At 40.6% G+C, this 12,336-nt stretch overlaps 1 non-coding gene across 1 annotated transcript; it reads right to left on the bottom strand.

Moving 5' to 3' along the window:
• Window positions 1-9,671: 9,671 nt before the first annotated feature.
• LOC131247649 (small nucleolar RNA R71) lies at window positions 9,672-9,778 on the bottom strand. The gene has a single exon (XR_009171925.1). It is a non-coding gene; the product is annotated as a small nucleolar RNA R71 (small nucleolar RNA).
• Window positions 9,779-12,336: the final 2,558 nt, after the last annotated feature.

The following is a 12,336-nucleotide window of genomic DNA, read 5'->3' as shown; positions in this document are numbered from 1 at the left end:
TTGACTGTGCAGCTAGGGAGGAGGCAGTCAGTGTGAGGTGTACTAAACCCCGGTGATATCTAGAGAGGAACTGTACTGATATGTGTACTTGATGAGTACTGGCATACTTGCTTTACATCTCGCATATGACATTTGGCTGCATAGGCCTCGTCTCGCATGACTTTGGTATGGCCGATAGCATTCATGCCTTGTATCACATAGTTATGATACCGCTGATAGCATTCTTAGACTTACCGCATATTTTCGCATTACTCTGATATTATACACTTGGCGCTTGCCTTGCGCACACACTTACACCACCCTTTAAGCTTTTGTAAGCTTATGCACGACCGTTGTGTGCAGGTGTAGTTGGATAGCAGAGCGTTGAGGCAGGAGCGTGCATCTGATCATTTTGAAGCTTTTTTATCACCATGTATTTCCCTTCTGGCTTTGTACTTAAAAGTTTTTGATATAGTGGATATGTGGTGGTGTTATTTTGTGACTTGGTTATGCTTGTGGTTATGCTCTATTACAAAAAAAAAAAATCATACTGAAAATCCTCCTTGTAGGATCCCAGGATCGAAAATCTGGCATGGGAGTGCAGGGATCCGAGAATGGGGCACTACGGAGGCTGTCGGCACCGGATTAGGCGATCAGGAATTTTGTGAGCCCGCTTTCCGAGTTTGGGGCGTGACAAGCCTTCTACTCGTCATTCTGGGATGTTATTGGCACTGATCTTTTTGAGGCAGCTAAAGATTTCCTTCTTGGAGGCCCGATTCCCAGAGCTTTCTAATGTACCTAGATTTGCCCCATCCCTAAAAGGAGAAACTCGGAGTACATCACAGACTATAGGCCTATTAATCTATGCAACTACATTATGAGGGTTTTTTCCAAGATTTTGGCGTCAAGAATGGCTGGCATTCTTCCTCAGCTGATTTCTAAGGAGCAAGAAGCTTTTATTAAGGATAGATTGATTACGGAGAACATATCCATTGCAAGTGAGATGGCTCACGAGACTGACCGGAAAGTTTATAGTGGTAATATGATTATAAAGCTTGATATGGAAAAGGCTTACGATCGTCTGGATTGGCAATTCATCACACAAGTTCTGCATAAATTCGAATTTAACTCCCAATGGGTAGCTCAACTTCAACGCTGATGGAGCAATGTCTAGTTCTCTGTTCTTATAAATGGCCGAAGCTTTGGTTTTTTTCAAGCTGAGAGAGGGCTACGATAGGGAGACTCACTCTCCCCATCTTCATCCTAGTAGCCGACATTTTCAGCAGGGCCGTCTCCCATCTATTCTCTTCTGGAAGATGCCAAGCCTTCAAGCTCCCTCAAAACTGCCTTTCTATTTCCCATCTATTTTTTGTTGATGATGCGATTCTTTTTCTAAATGGCAGGCTTTCCAATGTTCGCACTCTTCTCAATTTAATTCGTGCATACAAAAATGCTTTAAGTCAGAGGATCAATGCGAGCAAAACCTCATTCAAAATGCCAAACAAATCGTCCAGATGTAAGGCCTAGAAGCTGGGCAGCCTCACAGGTTATCATCAGGCTTTTCTCCCCATGGTGTATCTGGGAGTCCCTCTCACCAAAGGTAGAATCAGTAGTCTGCTTTTGCAGCCAACAATTACCAAGATAACAAACAAGATAGAAGGATGGAAAGCGAACCTGCTCAACCCACTTGCGAAACAAATTCTCATTAAGCACGTTCTTTCAGGCATCCCATCCATCTCTTATTGGCCATCAACATTCCCAAGATGGTGTGCAAATCGCTGGAAAGAGCTTTTACAAACTTTTTCTGGGGCAATTCAGATGTAGGCAACAGAAAACATTGGGTTAGTTGGGATAAAATTTGTGCGCCACTTCAGGAGGAAGGTTTAGGTATCAGAAGCATCGAAGAAGTTATGTTAGCTTTCAGAATTAAGATGGGGTGAAACCTACTGAAAGGAACATCTCTTTGGGCCCGCTTCATATCAGCCAAATTCTTTAGGAAGCTGATGTCAAACCAGGGGAAGATTGGTTCGATTACCTCCCCAACCCAGAGGGAGCACCTCAAAGCACTACCATTTGCATTGAAGCACTCGAGATGGCTTATTGGGGAGGGCAAAGTCAGTTTCTGGTATCACAATTGGTCGAGTGGTGGAATTTTGACAGGAGCTCTGGTGAGACAGATTCCTCACCAGATGCGGGAGGCGAAGGTTTGTGACTTCAACCCTCTATCAGGAAGATGGAACTTTGAGGACATTCAGGACATTATCACACCAGCAGCTATGCAGACTATCTCTTCCTCAAACGTCGGCCTATCCAATAGAGAAGATCAGCTTATCTGGGACTTAACTCCGAAGAGATCTTTCTCTCTAAAATCCGCTTGTAACAGCATCAGACAACATCGTTTGAAGCCTCTTTGGACCAAGTGGCTATGGAACAAATATCTCCCCACAAAGATCGCAATTTTCTGCTAGAAAACAGCCCATGCTGTTATCCCTGTTGACGCAGCTTTACAGAAATGCGGCATCCCACTGGCCTCTCAATTTGAGTGCTGCAACTTCATCTAGGCGGCCAGCTCGTTGTCCACCATCCCTTGAGGGACTATTCAGTCGGTCCTTGTACCATTTCAGCATGGAGTGGGATCTTTAGCTTACCAGCCGAACAGGGGACAACAACACAGCTTTCAGATTTAGCAAGATCAGATTGCTGTCGAAACTCTCAAACATTTGCTGAGCACCGACGGATCAGTCAGTCAGGTCTGGGCTCACTTCAGCATGCTTTTTGATATCCCGTTAATCACAACTCTCCTATTCTTCAGTAGATCCAACTTTGGTCTATCGCAGCCAGTGAAAGATCAAGAATTAAAATGCTAATTGGCTTTCTCCCCTGTTTTGTCATCTGGGAACTATGGATAAGTCGCAATGCAGTTCATTATGAGGGCCGTAAAATGTCAATAAATAGCATCATTTTCAACATTCGTTGATGGCTACATGAGATCGGCAACCTAATTCAAGCCCTGAAACAAAAATCCATGGCAGAGGACCTCAGAATTCAGTCTTTAAGGCTCGATTCCGCTACCAATATCCCAATTTCTAAACCGTTGATAGTGAGATGGTCAAAGCCACCTAAGAGCTGGCTAAAACTAAACACTGACGGTTCCTCGAGAGGTAACCCAGGTGAGAGCGAAGGTGGAGGAGTGTGCAGGGATCATTTAGGCCAGCTTCTCTTTGCAATTCACAAACATTATGGTAATTCTTCAAATACTTGTGTGGAAGCTTGGGCCATGCTGGATGGACTTAATATTGGCTCTAACCTAGGCCTTGTAAATATCATAGTTGAAACTAACTCTAAAGTCTTTGCGGATGCCCTGGGGGACTCCGCCCCACCCAACCTTTGGAAATTATGGTACATCTTGGGAATCATTAAGGATAAAATTTGGAGCCTTAATCTGGTGATCAACCATATTTTTAGAGAGGGGAATTCAGCGGCAGATGCACTAGCAAGAATGGCTAGTGAGGGCTACCTGGATATGATCTACACGCACCATTCCCAGGTTCCAAGGTTAGTCAGAGGAGCTTTACTTTTAGATAACGCAGGGATTGGTGCTCTTAGACGTTAGTGATTGGGGGCTATTATTCGTCCCATCATCTCAGCTTTTTGTAGAGTTTTTTTCGCTTAGTTGATGGTTATTTTAACCCTCTTGTCCTATTTATGTCACATGATAGGTGAGGCCTCCATCCTTTTTGTTGGGCCCACCCGAAAGGCTGTACATTTTATTGATCAATGAAATCTCTCAGCCCAGTGCCTTCTTTTTATTAAAAAAAAAAAAAAAAAAGGGCAGTTTGTGAACTTTTCTAAGGTAGTGTGAAATTCTGAGTTGTAAAACTATTTAAAGGAGTCCTTAGGCTATTTCAAATCATCTTCGATGGTTTGAAAATGGAGAGAATGCCTATATAGAGCATTGACAATATTCTTCTACTTCAATTTATTCATAAGTTCTAGCAGATCTTTTAGTTTTTCTTTTATTTTTGAGTTAGCTATGACTAGCTAATTTCTTAGCTAAGGCTAAAAGATGAAGCTTGTAGTTAATTTCACTGTTTAGTTTATTGAATTCAATGCTATCACTTTGAATGATGATAGTATATTGGTTTGGTTTGAATTTGCTTTGAAAATCTTTAAGTTGTTTATTTCTGGATTCATTGTGCACTCCAAGTACAATGAATGTTCTGATTTAGCAATTGTTTAGCCTTGACTTAGAGAAGGAATCAATCTGTATAATTGATTGATCCAATGATGCCTAGGGCTGCATTGGATGCTTTTGATTCCCTGCGACTGATGTATGAATGCTTAATGAAAGAGTCGGTCAATTGAAATCATATTCATCTTAATACTTGTGAATAATTTAATTGCTCTATCATCCATCTGGATAGATTAGGACTTTAATTCCGGTTGTATTATTTTATATTGAAGCAGCAAATTGATGTTGAGATTACTACAAGTGGATTCCTGAATCCTTGGTGTTTTATCTTTATTATTTATTTTTCCCTTCACATCACTGGATAAAATCCAACCAACCAAGTTAGATTTAGATTAGTTCTAAACTGTGTTCCCCATTCCCTGTGGATTCAACCTCGATCTCATCGAGTTATTAATGCAACGCAACCCTACACTTAGGGTTGTGAACAAATTTCTGATGCCATTACCGATGAGTGGCATTGAACATAATTAAGTTTAGGTTTTCTGGGTTTGTTTTTTATTTTTGGTTAGATTTTTCTAGTTTTCTGAATTTTTCTAACCTAGGGTTTTTAGAATTTTCTAATTTTCAGAATTTTATTTTTAGAGTTTATTTTTTTCTTTATTTAACATTACTAGCATTTTTAATTATTTTTTTTATAGGATCTTCATTATAATTCCTCTTTTCTGGTAACATCCTTCCTCACTCCATCTACTTACTTTCATTAATGTTTAAAACTTTTCTATAGGAATTTGTTTTAGGATTAGATTCAGAATTAGAGTTTCATCATGTTCATGTAAGGATGGACATGTGAATACTTTAATCTACTTCTAGAAGATGAGAGATGGGTTGAAGGGCTGTCAGATGATTATGTTAGGAAACAACCCATGTCTCAAAATTTTATCGAAACCATGATCGAGAACGACTGGGATATGATATTGCACCGGTTAAGAAATCTATACACGATCATATAAGGGAGAACAATTATCATCCATCAATCAAGAAAAAGATGTTGCACGATTATATTGTGGGTGATAATGCTTACAAACAACCGTCAAATACTCCCACATATGATCCATATGACTTTAATTTGTGGAAGCAACAGAGTTTAAATTGGAGAGGTGTACCAACCATGGATTCTAGCGACTATCTTCTCAAATCCCCTACTTATGAGATCCAACCAGAAACAGTCCAAGAGTATTCACTTCAGAAATACATGGATGCTTAAGAATAATTCAACCAACATGTCACGCAATCATTCGCAAACATTAGAAAATCATTAGAAGTGATTGAATCCTCCATTTAAAAATTTTAGCCACTGCCTATTAATGAGAAAGAGGCTAGTTTAGTCGAGCCTCAACTCAATCTAGAAACACAATGTGAGAAAATTGATCCCAACTCACTTGTAGAGTATGCTGAATTTGAGAGTGAGGAAGAGTTGGATTATGATCATGAGTATACGGTTCAACTTTCCGAGGAGTCAATCTCGATTATAGTCCAAGTTAATAATCAAGAGAAACAAGTAATTTTCAAACATATTAATGCTGATCCACTCCACCCACATGACACGCTTGACCTCAATGTGGAGAATGAGCCCCTCTCAATTGAATTTCTCGACTCTTTAGAAGTTTGCTTGGCACAGTTTGAGGATTTTAATGATATTATGATTAAAGAAATAGTGAATGTCTTGTAAGACAATACCTTGGTAGTTGTAACTCATGATCGGGGGAATCATTATTCTGAAGCCCCTCCTTTCACACATGCAGAATGTTTACTAATTGAAGTGGAGGAGCTAGAATTTGAACCAAACTATGAAATTTCAGAATGTGTTGAGACTACATTGACTACAAAAATTTTGTCTGATTTACAATTGATTGTAGTCTCATATTCACTATGTTGTTTTAACTTTGAGGAATTTTCTCTTGCAAGTGAATCATATATCTTTGGAAACCTCAAAATTTTAATTGTAAAAATGTCACTGAGGTTCATAAATTTCTCTAGACATCGATGCTTCATGACCTCTAAGCCTATTGCAAAAAAGGCTTTTGGATGATCTTGTTAAAAAACCTACTAAGAAATTTATCGACATACTAGCCAGATGAGAAACCTATCAAGAATGAGTAATTTTTCATTACTTTCTTAGTTTAAGATTAAGACTTTATTACTTTCTTAGGATTAGTTTGTTTTATTGAGTTTAATTGTTGAGGGTCAAATATTGCATATCAGACACAGTTATTGCATGGATTTACAAGCATGATATCGTTTAATGGCCCGATTTAATCGTGTTTGTGATGCAGAGTGTATTTACCAGCATGGACTGAAAAAGGGTGCTAGAAGTGTGGATTTGACACTCCGAAGTTACCAGAGCAAGGGACGCACTCCAGAGAACCAAGAGATCCGAGGAAATCAAGTCATTCACGTTAAAGAGGCCCGAAATTGGTGAAAAATGCAAGATCACATAGTTCTCGCCATCTGATTGGCTCAAAACTTCATAGATGCCCTGAGGGCCATAAATTAACCATACATATAAAATTTCAGCCCTCGGATCACTATGAAAGTACCCCAACTGACAGATCAGCACATAAACCATTGATTCTGGCCCCCCTGATATCTGGATATACTCCAATTTTGGTCTCAACCCATTAAATTAGATGGGAAACTAGATGGACGATGTGGATTTACCAAAAGAAGCAAGGTGGGTCCCACTTTACGCGCGTGCGTGTGCATAGCACACGTAGACTCACGGTGCAACGAACCAACTAAAGCGAGTCAGCGCCTGCTGACCCGCGTCTTCTTCCAAAACGGCAATTGCCGTTTTGGCGCAGCGTAACGGACGGACGGCGACCGTTTTACGGACGCTAGTGGGCCCCACAGAGCATACATACTGATAATCTAAACCGTCCATCGTGTAGAGGGCCACGAATTCATCGAACCTATGCTAACTGTTTGTACCCATGCAAGCACACGTGCGCAATACAGAGGCCATAAGTGGACTGCCCTGCAACGTTCAAATTGATGTTTGAATGATTTCTTCCCTGATTCTGAGCCAATGGACATGAAAAACCATCCGTTTTTCACCGAAATTTCGAGGGCAATCTAATGGACGAGGTGGATTTCCCTGAAAATACCTCTGTGGGGCCCACCAATCACGTCAGCGCCGGACATGAGAAAGGCTACTCACGTCCGCGAAATCTGATTTTTCAGGCAGTTGTGGCCCACCATCTTTGATCATATGGCAGATCTGAACCGTTCATCGTGTAGGCCAGCCAAAATACCTCCAAGAGACGTTGATTTTACAGGAATAGCGCAAGGAACGCGAGAGTTATGAAGCCCCGATCTTGGCTGCGAAAAGGCTTTCGCTGCGCGTGCGATAGCTTCCCAAATCTGATTTCCACTACTCCAAAAGCTATAAAAAGAGTTCCAAACGTGGAGAAGAGGGTGTGCTTGAATAGGGGACGTCAGATAGAAAAAAGAGAGGCAAAAACAGAAGTGTTTGGAAGTTTTAGAGATTTTTTCTTTATTTTTCTTTTTTTTCCTATGAATTATGTTGAGATTTAGTCTAATTATGTTAGGCTAAACCTCTTAGCTAGGGCTAAGAGGTGAAGCTTGTGGCGTGATGGGAGCTTCTACAGGTTTGATTTGAACTGAACTGATTGACTCTGTTTGATTTAAGTAATTCCTTTAGTCATTAATGGTTTGTTGTGATTTAAATTACAGTAGATCTGTGATGGCTTGAATAATTCCTTTCCTTTTATTTTGATGTTCGGAAACTCTGTTGTTCGCCATCGTCTCATAGACATGGTTGGATGATGGAATCCTTCCTAACACTCATACATCTTTTAGTTGGGTATGGATTGGTCTAAGTTTGTTGTTTACCTTGTCTCTTAGACATGGATTTGTGATAGAATCATACCTAATTCTTATACCTTTCATCTCTTGAAAACTATATCGAGTAAGTTCAGTATAATATCCATGAAGCAGGCATAAGATCTCCCTGATCTCTACAAGTGGATCCTCTGAATCCCTAGCTCCCTTTCTCTGAATTCTTTAAGTTTAGATTAATATTTCACCATTATTCCTCAAATCACAATTGGTTTAGATTTCATCTTAGCCTAGTTCTAGATCTAGTTATTTTCAGATAACGTACAGGTTTCAGTCCCTGTGGATTCGACCTCGGTCTTACCGAGTTTATTACTACATCACAACCCTGCACTTGGGGTGTGAACAAGTTTTTGGCGCCGTTGCCGGGGATTGACGGCTACGTTTCCTGAAGATAACTGGTTTTAGGATTAGTTTAAGATTGGGACTTTTCTGATTTTTAGGATTTATTTTAGAATTTTCTAATTCCAAGTTTTTCTTTAATTTTTAGAAATTTTCTATTTAAATAACTTTCTATTTTTAAATAGTTTTCCTTTTTTTTAGAAACTAACCCAACTTTCTTATTTTGTAGGATTCTGAGATAGGTTTCTAAATTGGTAATTTCTCTCTTCCTTACTATTTCTAGATTAGGATTCCTTTTTAGTAAGTTTCTAATTCTAACTCTTTTAGAATCTAATTTTGTTTCCTATTTTATTTTTAGAAATTTTCTATTTTAAGACTTTCTGTTTAAAAACTAACTTTTCTGTTTTGTAGGCTTATTAGAAATTTTTAATTCGGTACGCTCTTTCTAAATTTCTACTTTCTAATTTAGGAATTCTTCCTTGTTTCTTTTTATTTCTATATTTCTCTTCTTAGGAATTTTATAAGCTTGCTATTCTTAGAAACTAACTTGTTTTGTTCTATTTTGCAGGTTTCAATTTAGGGACTTCAATTTGGTAACTTCCTTCCAACCCTCTTTCTCTTTTTAGATTTTTATTTTCCTTCTTAGGATTAGGTTTAGAATTTGATTGAGGGCTGCGAGTGTTTCATGCCCAAGTGGGCTCGTGACAACACTCGACGTCTCTTGCCTGAAGGAGGATTAGTTGAGGGGTTAACTGTCCATCATAGGAATAGACACCACTCGAAATCCTCTGAGTTAATTGAGGATATGGCTGGAAATCAACCTCTTCTACCCCGACCTAGGGAAGAAGATCTCCAGGATGAGAATGAGGTGCATCAAGCACCCCCGCCTCGTACCTTACGAGATTACTTACAACCGGCAGGGGTGAGTACGCCCTCATGCATGGTTTTTCCTGAGAATGCAGGACGCATGGATATCAAGCCAGGGGTGATCCAACTCCTCCCTAAATTTCATGGGCTTGAGTCAGAGAATCCTTACTTACATTTAAAAGAATTTGATGAGATCATAGCTACCTTATACTTTCCTAACGTGTCTGATGACACGGTCAGGTTGAAACTCTTTCCATTTTCTTTGAAAGAGAAAGCCAAGACGTGGTTACATTCACTACGTCCTCGATCAATTGGCAGATGGAATGACATGACAAGGGAGTTCATTAAGAAGTTTTTCCCATACCATAAGACGAACACCCTGAGAAAGTCGATTATGAACTTCGCCCAAAGGGAAGATGAAACGTTCTTCCAATGTTGGGAGCGGTTCAAGGATCTTGTCAGTTCATGCCCACAACATGGTTTTGAAACGTGGCGCATCACGAACTTTTTCTATGATGGACTGACATCTCCCATGCGCCAATTAGTCGAGACGATGTGTAATGGGGAGTTTATGAATAAAGGAGTCGATGAAGTGTGGGATTAGTTTGATAAACTTGCTGAGAACACACAATCATGGGACATCTCCCCTAGACCTAGTACTACGCCTAGGCCGACTCATTCCAAGGAAAGGGGTGGAATGTATCTCCTGAGAGAAGACGATAATATTAATGCTAAGGTAGCTAATCTCACTAGGAAACTCGAGGCCATGGAATTTAAGAAGGATAAGGCTAAGGAAATTGTTTGTAGCATCTGTGGTTGCAACATTCATACTACTAAAAACTGTCCAACTATCTCTGCCTTTCAAGAGGTATTAAATGAGCAATCCAATGCTATAAGCAATTACCAGAGACCTTTCAGTGGGCCCACCTCTAACACATACAATCCTTGCTGGAGAAATCATCCAAACTTCAGTTGGAGGAATGGACAAACCGCTACACCTCAAGATTACCTAAATCAAAATCCAACTCAAGAGAAACCTCAAGAGGATTCAGTTCTGAAACATTTTCAAAAGCAAGAGCTTTTCAATCAGGGTATGCTACAGGCCTTCCAAGACCTAACAAAAGCAATACAAGGACTTAAGGCTGAAAATACGATTGGGAACAAGGGGAGCTTCCCAGCTCAACCTCTTCCCAATCCTAAACCGCAATATGAAGTTAGCGACCCAAGCTCTTCAAATCAGATGGAGCAAGCTAAATCCATCACCACTCTTACGAGTGGAAAGATCATTGACAAAACCATTCCGGTTAGGGTTGAAAAGCCTAAGGACCCGGAAGTGGATAAAGAAGATGGATCTAGCCATGCCCCACCAGAGTTAAAACCGCAACCTCAAGGAAAGCCGGTTGCTCCATTTCCCCAACGGTTAGTTGCACCAAAATCACTCTCTAACTCTCAGGATATTCTAGAGGTGTTGAAACAAGTGAAGGTGAACATTCCACTACTTGATGCCGTGAAATAAATACCTTCATATGCCAAATTCCTGAAAGACTTATATACGACCAAAAGACGGCAAAATATTCAAAAGAAAATCTTCCTGACTGAGAAAGTGAGTGCCATCCTAAAGCAAGATGTGCCGCAAAAATTCAAAGACCCCGGTAGCCCAACCATATCATGTGTAATTGGGGACCATCGAATTGATCACGCACTTCTTGACTTAGGAGCAAGCGTTAATCTTATCCCCTACTCGGTATATAAACAGTTGGGCTTAGGTGAATTAAAACCCACCTTAACCACACTACAACTTGCTGATCGCTCTGTTCGTATACCAAGAGGGATAATTGAGGATGTGTTGGTCCAGGTTGATCAATTTTACTACCCAGTTGATTTCATCATCCTGGATACCGAACCCATTTGTAACACAAGCACTCAGATTCCCGTCATTCTTGGTCGCCCATTCCTTGCCACTTCAAACGTAATTATCAATTGCAGGAATGGTGTTATGAGTATGTCTTTCGGGAATATGACATTAGAAATGAATATCTTTTTCAACACGGCCAGACGGATAGAGGACGATGACAATATCTACGATATTAACATGATCGATACTTTCATGGATGACAGGACACCCCTTACCTTATCCTCTGATCCTCTAGAGACGTGCCTGTGATGACATGATTAGGGAGACGTGTGTCATGCTTGATGCCGCACCGATACTTGAAGTTAACTGGTGGAGGCCATAATTTGAAGGTTACCCCAAACTGATGAAGTGCCTCTACCGTCTAACCTCAAGCCACCGAAGCTTGACCTAAAACCTTTGCCCTCTAATTTAAAATATGCATACTTAGGTCAAGATGAGACATACCCGGTGGTGACTTTTGCCCACCTTGAGAAAGAACAAGAGAGTATGCTCATATCTACTCTCCTAGAGCATAAGGGAGCCGTTGGATGGACAATCGCGGATCTCAAGGGAATCGACCCCTCGATTTGTACTCACCGCATATATCTTGAGGATAATGCGAAGACCGCTCGGCAACCACGACGTAGACTAAATCCAAATATGAAGGAAGCGGTTAAGGCCGAGGTTCTTAAACTATTGGATATGGGTATCATATACCCTATATCTGATAGTCAATGGGTGAGTCCAACTCAGGTGATTCCCAAGAAGTCCGGGATCACCATCGTAGCCAATGCCAATAATGAACTCGTGCCGACTAGAGTCACTACTGGTTGGAGGATGTGCATTGACTACAGAAAATTAAATACCGTCACGAGGAAAGACCACTTTCCTTTGCCCTTCATTGATCAGATCTTGGAAAGGTTAGCTGGTCATTCCTATTACAGTTTCCTTGGCGGGTATTCGGGCTACAACCGGATAGGATAGCCCCCGAAGATCAAGAAAAGACTACGTTTACATGTCCCTATGGCACCTTTGCCTACCAAGGATGCCGTTTGGACTATGCAATGCTCCCGCCCTTTCAGCGATGTATGATGAGCATATTTTTCGACATGGTGGGGCAATATTTAGAGGTCTTCATGGACGATTT

The sequence above is a fragment of the Magnolia sinica genome, chromosome 5, assembly GCF_029962835.1.
Source record: "Magnolia sinica isolate HGM2019 chromosome 5, MsV1, whole genome shotgun sequence".
Classification (NCBI taxonomy): Eukaryota; Viridiplantae; Streptophyta; class Magnoliopsida; order Magnoliales; family Magnoliaceae; genus Magnolia; species Magnolia sinica.
Note: the sequence above shows the minus strand (reverse complement) of the source record. Positions and strands in the feature narration are given on the sequence as shown.